We start from the raw sequence: 11,403 nt of genomic DNA, 5'->3' as shown, positions 1-11,403 counted from the left end.
CATCACTAACAGAGCTTAAATACAAGAAGTGACATAAAAAGTCCTTCAGCCAGAAGAAAAATAACAGATGGAAATAAAAATCTGTGCTCAAATTAAAAGCATCAAAAATGGTAACTACATATTTTTAAAACGATTTCTATTACTAATTAAGTATCTTTAAAAGATACTTGACTATATGAAGCAAAAATAGCAATATTTTGGGGGTGTTATAACATATGTAGAAATAAAATGTATGACAACAGTGGTGCAAAGGCTTGGAGGAGAAAATGGAAGTATACTGTGGCAATATTTTTATAAAAATATGAAGCAGTATATTACCAGAAGGTAGAGTGTAATAAGTTAAAGATATTTTCTATAAACACCAAAGCTATCACTAAAATTACACAGCAAAGCATTATAACTAATAAGCCAACAATGAATATAAAATGGAAGCATAAAGTAGTCAATTATTTAAAAATGGGAAAAGATAAAAAATAGAAAAAAAGAGAAAAAGATAATAGACAAAGAATAGAGAGAAAAAATAGCAAGAGAGTAAATTTAGACTCATGGTATCAAATATCACATTTAATGTAAATGGTCTAAATACCACAGTGAAAGGCAGAGATTCTCAGATTGAATTTAAGAAATAAAAGGCAAGATCCAACTCTATATGCAGCTAGAGAAGAAAAAAAAATTTTAATATAAAACACAAATTAACTAAAAGGAAATGAATGGAAAAAGATATACCATGCTATCCCTATGAAAAGAAAGATGAAATGGCTATATTAAAATAGGATAAAGTAGATTTCAGAACATAGATTATTATTAAGAATGAAAAGGTCATTTCATATGATAAAGAGGCAGAGCATCAAAACACATGAAACAAAAGCTGATCAAAGTACAACAAAAAAGAGGCAAATTCAGAATTGTAGTCAGATATTTCAAAAATCCCTGTTCAGTTATTGATAAGACCAGTAAACAGAAAATCAGTAAGAATATGAGTTGAACACCATCAATCAGCTTGACCTAATTGATATTTATAGAATAATCCATCCCACAATACTTAACTATAATATATATTCTTCCAAGTGCACATGAAACATTTTCCAAAACATACCATTTTCTGGGTCACAAAACATGCCTCCATAAATTTAAAAGGATTCAAACCATGCAAAGCTGTACTATGAGCACAATAAATTAGATTATAAATCAAAAACAGAAAAAAATCTAGAAAATCCTCAAGTATATTGAAACTAAACAACGTTCTTTTAAATGATCCATGAAAAAAATAGAAAATTTCTAATCATGTGAGACTGAATGAAAGAGAAAACACACATTCTAAATTTTGTGAGATGCAGTTAAAACAATATTTGGAGGCAAATCCGTAACACTGAACATCCATATTAGAACAGTGGAAAGGTCTCAAATCAATGACCTCAACTTGTACCTTAAGAAAGTAGAAACAGGAGCTGGGCACAGTGGCTTGCATTTGTAATCCCAGTACTCAGAAGGCTGAGGTTGGATGATTGCTTGAGGCCAGGGGTTTGAGACCAGTGTGGGCAATGGAGAGAGATCCTGTCTCTACAAACAAAAATAAAAACTTAGCCAGGCATGGTGGCACGTGCCTATTGTATCAGCTACTTGGGAGGCTAAGGCAGGAGGACTGCTTGAGCCCAGGAGTTCAAGGCAGCAGTGAGCCATATCACACCACTGCAGTTCAGCCTGGGTAACACAGTGAGACCCCATTTCAAAAAAAAAAAAAAAAAAAGGAGTAAGAGCTCAGGTGGACAGGTGCGGAGATTCTTCTGGAAAGAACGCCGGGATGGCTGGACAGGGAGAACTCCAGGTCCAGTTCAAACTTGTATTGGTTGGTGATGGTGGTACTGGGAAAACGACCTTCATGAAACACCATTTGACTGGTGAATTTGAGAAGAAGTGTACAGCCACCTTAGGTGTTGAGGTTCATCCCCTAGTGTTCCACACCAACAGAGGACCTATTAAGTTCAATGTATGGGACACAGCCAGCCAGGAGAAGTTCGGTAGACTGAGAGATGGCTATTATATCCAAGCCCAGTGTGCCATTATAATGTTTGATGTAACATCAAGAGTTACTTACAAGAATGTGCTTACCTGGCATAGAGATCAGGTGTGAGCGTGTGAAAACCTCCCCATCATGTTGTGTGGCAACAAAGTGGATATTAAGAACAGGAAAGGGAAGGCAAAATCCGTTGTCTTCCACCAAAAGAACAATCTTCAGTACTACGACATTTCTGCCAAAAGTAGCTACAACTTTGAAAAGCCCTTCCGCTGGCTTGCTAGGCAGCTCACTGGAGACCCTAACTTGGAATTTGTTGCCATGTCTGCTCTCTCCCCACCGGAGGTTGTCATGGACCCAGCTTTGGCAGCACAGTGTGAGCACGACTTAGAGGTTGCTCAGACAACTGCTCTCCTGGATTAGGATAATGACCTGTGAGACTGAAGCTGGAGCCCAATGTCAGAAGTCTTAGTTTTATAGGCAGTTGTCCTGTGATGTCAGCGGTGCAGCCCTGTGCCACCTCATTGTTATCTAGCTAAGCGGAATATGTGCTTCATCTGTGGGATGCTGAAGGAGATGAGTGGGCTTCGGAGTGAATGTGGCAGTTTAAAAAATACCTTCATTGTTTGGACCTGCATATTTAGCTGTTTTGGAATGCAGTTGATTCCTAGAGTTTCAAATATAAGACTGCTACATTCAGCCGGGCGCAGTGGCTCACGCCTGTAATACCAGCACTTTGGGAAGCTGAGGCAGGCTGATCACGAGGTCAGGAGATCGAGACCATCCTGGTCAACATGGTGAAACTCCGTCTCTACTAAAAATACAAAAAATAGCCAGGGGTGGTGGCGCGGGCCTGTAATCCCAGCTACTCAGGAGGCTGAGGCAGGAGAATCACTTGAACCAGGGAGTCAGAGGTTGCAGTGAGTGGAGATCACGCCACAGCACTCCAGCCTGGTGACAGAGTGAAACTCCATCCCCGCTCCCCCCAAAAAAAGACTGCTACAGTCACATCACAATATTCAGTGGTGAAATCTTGTTTGTTACTGTCATTCCCATTCCTTTATCAAAATAAAGTTATATTTAAAATATCTAAAAAAAAGGAATAAGAAAATAGAAAAGAAACTAGAAGCCAAAGAACAAATTAAAACCAAAGTAGAAGAAGATAACTTATGAAAAAAATCAGAGTAGATATTAATAAAGTATATAAAGTCAATGAAAAATTAATGAAACCCAGTGCTACTTCTTTAAGAAGATCAATACAATTAGTAAAGCTGTAGCCAAGCCAATCAGAGGAAAAAAGAAAGAAGACACAAATTACCCATTGTCAGAAATAATAAAGGTAACATCACTACCTCTTTTACATATATTTTTTAAAATAAGAAAATATTATAATGAACATTATGCCAATAAATTTGACAATTTAGAAGAAATAGGTAAATTTCTTGAAAGAAGCAAACTACCAATTTCATCCAAGTATAATCTAAATAGCCTATTAAATAAATTAAATTTGTAATTTAACCACCCCCCCAAACAACAACAACAACAAAAAACACCTCCAGGCCCATCTGACTTTGCTGGAGAATTCTACTAAACATTTAAGGAACAAATGATGCCAATTCTACAAAAACTCTTACAGAAAATTGAAGAAGATAAAATATTTTCTACCTTCTTTCATGAGGCCAGAAGCTTTGGGAATATGAAAAACAGACAGACATTACATATAAGAAGATGATACAACATGGCTGAATAGGATTCATTCACAAAAAGCAAGATTGTTTTAACATTCAAAAATTAATCAATGTAATTCACCCTATTAACAGCCTAAAAAGAAAAATCATATGATCATCTCAACAAATGCAGGAAGAGCATTTGACAAAATTCAGTGTTTCTGCTAAAAACTCTTAGCAAAGCAAGGATAGAAGAGAACTTCCTCAATCTGATAGATAGCATCTGTTTAAAAAACTTAAAGCTAATATCATATTTAATGGAGACTGACTGATTGCTTTTTCCTTACGAACAGGAAAAAGGCAATGATGCCTTTTCTCACCATGTTCATACAATATTGGACTAGAAAGTTCTGGCTAGTTCAATAAGGCAAGAAAAAGAAATAAAAGGCATCTAAACTAGAAAGAAGAAAGAAACTGCCTTTGTTTCCTGGCAAAATCAAACTAATTAAACTAAAGAGCTTCTGCAGAGCAAAAGGAACTATCATCAGAGTGAGCAGACAACCTACAGAATGGGAGAAAATTTTTGCAATTTGTCCATCTGACAAAGGGCTAATATCCAGAATCTACAAAGAACTTAAACAAATTTACAGGAAAAAAGCAACCCCATCAAAAAGTGGGCAAAGGATATGAACAGACACTTCTCAAAAGAAGACATTTATGCGGCCAACAAATATATGAAAAAAAGCTCATCATCACTGGTCATTAGAGAAATGCAAATTGAAACCACAATGAGATACCATCTTATGCCAGTTAGAATGACAATCATTAGAAAGTCAGGAAACAACAGATGCTGGAGAGGATGCGGAGAAATAGGAACACTTTCACACTGTTGGTGAGACTGTAAATTAGTTCCACCATTGCGGAAGACAGTGTGGCGATTCCTCAAGGATCTAGAACCAGAAATACCATTTGACCCAGAAATCACGTTATTGGGTATATACCCAAAGGATTATAAATCATGCTACTATAAAGACTTATGCACATGTATGTTTATTGCAGCACTGTTCACAATAGCAAAGACTTGGAACCAACCCAAATGTCCATCAATGATGGACTGGATAAAGAAAATGTGGCACATATACACCATGGAATACTATGCAGCCATAAAAAAGGATGAGTTCATGTCCTTTGCAGGGACATGGATGAAGCTGGAAACCATCATTCTCAGCAAACTAACACTGAAACAGAAAACCAAAGACCGCATGTTCTCACTCATAAGTGGGAGTTGAACAACATGGATACAGGGAAGGGAACATCACACACCAGGGCCTGTCAGGGGGTGGGGGGCCAGAGGAGGGATAGCATTAGGAGAAATACCTAATGTAGATGATGGTCATTGGTGCAGCAAACCGCCATACTATTATAAACAAAGAGAAAAGGCAAAAGACAAATTGAGCTAAAATATTTTCAATTCATATCACAAGCAAAGGCACCCAACTGAGAGTTGAGAGAAGCAGGACAGGATGACTAGGAATTTGGGGGACTCGGAATTTTTCCATATGAGAAATGGTTAAGGGGATTAAAGATGTTTGGCTTGAACAAAATAAAATAAAAATCTCAGGAATTAAATTTTTTGCCTTTCTCAAAGCCATCACAGAGAAAAAAAATAGCATTTCTTTCTTCAAGGAACCAGTATTAATAGGTAGATGTTACAGGGAAAGGTATAATGTTACAGGGTAGATGTTACAGGGAAAGGTTTAAAATTAGCTCGATTTTTTAAAAAATCTTTTACCCCTCAGGGACCAAAGGTGGCACGTGCTGCCACTGAAAGTGGAGAGGTCCAAAGCCCACAGATAGTGACTTCCTAACTTGGGTACTTAAGGGTGTATAGGACAAATGATACCTTGCAAGCAAGTATCCAATAGCTCACAAGTGACTCCGAAGGGGAGTTTTTGGTTTTTGTTTTCCCTGATGTAGCACAGGAATATGACAGACTATACATTTTTTAGAAAACAATTTCATTCATGAATTCCACAACCAGTCCGTTCCCTAACTGCCAGGGACCAGGAATCCTATGACAGTCAATCCCTAGGAATACAGCCTCCTGTCAAAACTGAGGTAACATTTACTGGGGAGCAACATCCCAAGAGTTTACATTTCAGATGGACAGGAGCAGGTAGATAATTCAGCAACAGAAATACACATGAATATTCAGGGTGGCATTTGAATAAAAATGGTCCAGTTCCTTTGGCTGAAGGTACTGGGTAATAGAAGAGAAATCTTTCTTAAAGAAAAATGGAAAGGTCAAACAGCAGAAACACGGTGAGGTGGTTTTTCAGATGAATTTCGAAGGCTGTGCCCAGCCGTAGGATTCTATTAGCTCATGATAATCTTCTATAAATTTACAATAAAACTATCTAATTTTGCTTGTGCTTTCTGGTTTAAAAAAACACTTTTGCATACATCATTCCACATGCATTTCACAATAGCCTTGTGAGAAAATCCAGGCAAGGGTTACCATCTCCATTTTACAAAGAAAGCTCAGAAAGAATCCCATAGCTAACATGGAATGGTGTTTGACCCCCAACCCAGGTGTCCTGATTCCAAGTCAAAGGTACTTGAAGTTTTTCAATGATTCTCAACATTCTCTTGCTAGACGCCAATCCACGGCAAAATTGTCATTCAAACAAGAAAAAGAGACCATGAAATTACCTCTGCAAAAGTTAAATTGACTCCATTTAAAGCGCTGTTTTTCGTTCATTGATTATAACTGTCTTAATATTGGTATTAAAAGGTACTGCCATTTATTAAGTGATAAAAGTAGTTTCTTTCATGTCTATAATTGGCAAAATTGAAAGTTGACCATCAACTAGGTTCTCTTCCCCCAAATTCTTGGAGATTTTTCTGCTTATTTGATCAAAATTCTGGAAACCACCTGAAGGAGAGATAGAGATAAGGTAGAGTTCATAAGACTGGCCACGAAATTTGGGACAGTCTTTGTATTCAGTAAATATAACAGTAGATGGCTGTTCTAGCCCTAGAGAAGTGCAAACCACTCCAGAAGCTATCAGGCAAAAGTCTAAATGTGACCTCACATACACATCCCTGCCCCACCCAGTGGTTTGGGGAGACAATTCCCCAAAGCCAGAAAATATCTGAAATCTGCATCCACTGAAACTTCCTCGGTGAATGCCCAAAGTGTCCTGAACGTGATTTGGGAACTATCCAGAAGTCAAAAACAATATAATTGTGTGAGAACAAGCCACACAGCAGACATTAACATTAAAAGTTAATTGTTATTTACACACAAGACAGTGTTTCTGACTGGAATTCATGCACCCTGAGTACATTTAAACATTTTAAAAGTAATGACGCCAAAGTGAGCCATCATGCACTATCATAGCCATGTGTGGTTTATTTATAAAGCAGAGCTCACTTATAATTCAGCTTTTACCTAGTTTTAATTTTCTTGAGGTATAATCTGGCAATGTGTGAAACCACTTGATTTGTCTATTTTCTTTCTAATTTCAAGCCACAAATCTCTGGAGATGCACTACATTCATTTTCCCCACTGTACCTACAAAACAAACGGACCAGAGCACCAGTTATTTTAACAGTGTGGATTACAGAATGGTTAACTCAATCACCACAATGAGAGGTGATCGCGAAGACGGCTGAAATAAGGAGATCAGCTTGCTCTCAACATATGGGCACTGTGAGACTTAAACTGCAGGCATAGTTAAACCCTGCAGCGCTGAGTGGACTGAAACCAGAGCCCTACCTCTGCACTCCATTCACAAAAGTGAACTGATGGTAATTAATTCATGATTAGTTCATTTCAGCTTAATATACGAACATAAGCTTTTGCTGAGTGATGTAATATTTCAAAAGTGAGACTGTGCTATGGATTTTATTGGACTTCCTGAAATCACCAGTGTAATTGTTTTTGCTGTTCACATATTAGGCACAGTCTCAGGAGGAAAAGCTGATTCTTCTCATATAATACTCTTTCCCCAAAGTTTGAAAGTCTGTCATCTTTCTCAATATACTCACTTCGTTAAATAGTTTACGGCTTGCAAGAGGGTCACAAAGTCTGAGTAACAAAATGACTGTCCTGACAGATTTAGACAATAAAACACCAGATTGTTATATAAATGTTTTTCTCAGAGGCTGTTTCTGAAACACATACTAAATGCAAATATTGAAACACCTGCATGCCAAGCACAACTCTTTTAACAGATGTTAATCCCTATGCATTTAACCAATGGATTTAGATCACATAAATATAACTTACCCCCTTTAGACTATCTTGGAAAACTACCAATTACCTTATTTCAGTTTGACAAAGAAACCGTCACTCGCTACATGATAATTTTATTTTATATTAAAAATGGGGAGACCTAAAAAGCATGCAAAAAATATGAAAAGCCAACCTGAAACTCAGGCAAAGCCTTATATCGAAGGGATTATGTAAATTGTCTACTTTCAGCATGAAAAATTTACAATGATTGATGTTTACAAAGTTGTTTCTTTTTTTTTTTCTCCTCGGTGCTGAAGGCTAAAAGGTTTGATTTAATTCATCACTAACTAGGAAAACCATCTAGAAAGCAGTCATCTTTTTTCCTCCATTTCTGAAGCCTGGTGGGTACACTTGCTTGTAGTTAAAACCTGCGTCAATGTCTATTTCCTACTTGGGATGCCTCCAAGAGATCTTTTTAATTCTTCTTCAGTCTTCCAGCCATCAATCGTCCTTATGAGTCAATTGCTTAGTAATAATAGATGTTGTCATTTTGGTGCCAGACCCTGCACTGGGTATGTGACATACATTATCCCATTTAATTCTCAAATATCTCAAGAAATGGGTTTCATTTTCCACATTTACCGATAACTCAGCAAGCCCACACAATTTAACCTGACACACATACTGGATAAGTGGTACAGTCCAGATTTTAACACAGTTCCAAAGCCTATACTTTCCTCTTGGCCATAATGCCACTCACACATCTATCTATAAATTAATGTTTTATAGAGGAGCCTTCCATTTCCATTTTTAAACATATTTTATTCTTTCTTTCCTTTTTAAGAGAAACAGAAGGAAAAAAAATATTTGTGAGGATTGCCAAGATACTTCAAAGCCACATGCTGGTCTCATTCTCTCATGTCAGAGCCAGACTTGCATGGCTGGCACAGTGCAGATAGTTCATTTGCTGTAAATATGGATTTGTTGCTGGATGAATTCATATGTACATGGATGATAGTGTCCCAGAATTTCATCCTCCACCTTGTTGCGACTTTTCTTCCACACATTTGCATGATCCCATTTGTCCAAGAAGCTTCTGGATATAAAAAAGAGCCAGCCTTGCCTCATGAGAGTCCCTTCCATCCCCTATGTTTAATCAGAGATAAATCAACACAAGTCACCAACACACTGAGATCAAATTCCAGTAAAGTCAAGCCAGGAGTTAGCTGTGGAATCCTGTCATGCTACAACTATGAAGTCATAGACCTTCAGATTCTTAGTCTGGGAATTCCATTTTTTGGTCGCTGTAGCATGACAAATAGGAAACTATGGCCAGTTTTCATTTTGTTACCATGGATAACCTTTCCAATTGTTGCCTTTTCTCATACCCTCATTTATATTCTCTATATAGCATCTACAGTATTGAGTATTACCGTGGATACAAAATACGAATTTTTTATTTTGTTGCCATGGACAACTTTTCCAATTGTTGCCTTTTCTCACATCCTCGTATATATTCTCTACATACCATCTACAGTATTGAGTATTGTAGTGGATGCAAAATAGCTCTAAAAGGGGTTTCTGCCCTCAAAGATCTTAGATCCTCCTTGAAAAGATAATACTCACGTGAAACCATAAGACACAGGGAGGTGCAAATTAGATGACTAATATAAAATATTGGTATAGGCTATAATACAATGAAAAGTCAATGAGAGAGAAGATTTCTCTAAAACACAGGCACCAAGAAGGCTGAAAGGAGGTGGTTCTTAAAGTGTTGATTTTACGGAATGAATAGCATCTCAGTAGATAAAAGGTAGTGAGGGTATTGCTAGGAGGCAGTTCTCCATAGGTCTCTTACATTTTTACATTACTTTTTTTTTTCTTTTTCCTTTCTTTTTTATTTCTGATGAGCAATCAAACCGGGCCGTTCTGAATTTCTTGCAGAGGCGTGAACTGTCATTGTTCCAAACTATCTTTTCAGAGATGTTTGTATAGCTAACCACCTCGGAAGGTAGAAAGAATATCTCTCTCTGGGGCAATGGAGCAGACATGCTAACTGCCCATTATAAAACACTTAGTTTCCGTAAGCTCAGAGTTCCTCTCCGGCAATGCAACCCACTGGGTGTACAGGTGTCACCTGGCCCACTTTATGTCACCCTGTTGGGTGGTCACACTGTTGGAACTGGAGCTTGTGGTAGTGACATAAATGCTAATACACCAGCTACTGCTATTGCTTTGGGTCATGAAACCATGGCAGGCTAACTTGTTAGCTAGCAAGTAGGGTAATATATCAGACCCTTCACAGTTCCTAACAGGCATATTTAAGACAAAGGTCACAGACGAGATAAAAGCCTAGAAACAGGAATATACTGGAGCAAATGCAAAGAAAGATACTATATCTCCAGGTAGTTTTAAATAACATCACTGGATTTGGTCCTTATAATTGAACTAAGAATATGACCAGCCAGATTTGCCAAGTGAATTAATTATGCTCCATATTTAAATGATCTACATTGTAAAAAGAATTTTTTTTTCTTTCCAGTGCCTTTTAAAGTAGAGAAATAATACATTTAGTTATGTTACCTGTGGCAGGGCAGAATGAATCCATACACTTCCTTAAAAATTATTGACACATGGAGGTGGGACTTACAAAAGCCTTAACCCATTGTCTTAGCTGATTCAGGCTGCTACAAAAAGTGACATAAACTAGGTGGTTTATAAGCAATGGAGGCCAGGCGCAGTGGCTCAAACCTGTAATCCCAGCACTTTGGGAGGCCAAGGTGGGTGGATCACTTGAGACCAGGAGTTCCAGATCAGCCTGGCCAACATGGTGAAACTCTGTCTCTACAAAAATACAAATATTAGCCGGGCATGGTGGTACACGCCTGTAATCCCAGCCACTCGGGAGGCTGAGGCATGAGAGTCACTTGAACCCAGGAGATTGCAATGAGCCGAGATCATGCCACTGCGGTCCAGCCTGAGTGACAAAGTGAGACTCTGTCTCAAATAAATAAATAAATATATAACAGAAACATATTTCTCACAGTTCTGGAGACTAGAAGATCAGGGTATCAGCACAGTCAGCTTCTGAAAAGAGGGTGCCAGAGCTCTCTGGGATCCCTTTGATTAAGGGCACTAATCCCATTCCTGAGGGCTCCACTCTCATGACCTAACTACTGCCAAAGTCTCCACCTTCTAATACCATCACATTAGGGGTTAGGATTTCAACATATGAATTTGAAAGAACACAAACATTCAATCCGTAACACCCATTGTGAGTTTTAGTGATCAACATAATGCACTGAAATCTTTGCATAGTTTATTTTCAGTGAATTAAATGTAGGCTTCACCAATCATGTTTCCCTTTCCATCTCAGTCACCAGGAAGTTCAGAGCCAATTGAACTCAGCTTTACTCCCGTTGGTCTGAATAGTTCTAATTCTCCCTAGATTTGACCTTCACATTACATTTCCGCTGGCCCTG

General features: G+C 38.0%; 1 pseudogene; it reads left to right on the top strand.

The window, feature by feature from the left end:
* Positions 1-1,770: 1,770 nt before the first annotated feature.
* On the top strand, positions 1,771-2,452 carry LOC129480353 (GTP-binding nuclear protein Ran-like; annotated as a pseudogene).
* The last annotated feature ends 8,951 nt before the right edge of the window (positions 2,453-11,403 follow it).

The sequence above is a fragment of the Symphalangus syndactylus genome, chromosome 4 (genome assembly GCF_028878055.3).
Source record: "Symphalangus syndactylus isolate Jambi chromosome 4, NHGRI_mSymSyn1-v2.1_pri, whole genome shotgun sequence".
Classification (NCBI taxonomy): Eukaryota; Metazoa; Chordata; class Mammalia; order Primates; family Hylobatidae; genus Symphalangus; species Symphalangus syndactylus.
The sequence above is the reverse complement of the archived record's forward strand: the minus strand, read 5'-3'. Positions and strand labels throughout refer to the sequence as shown.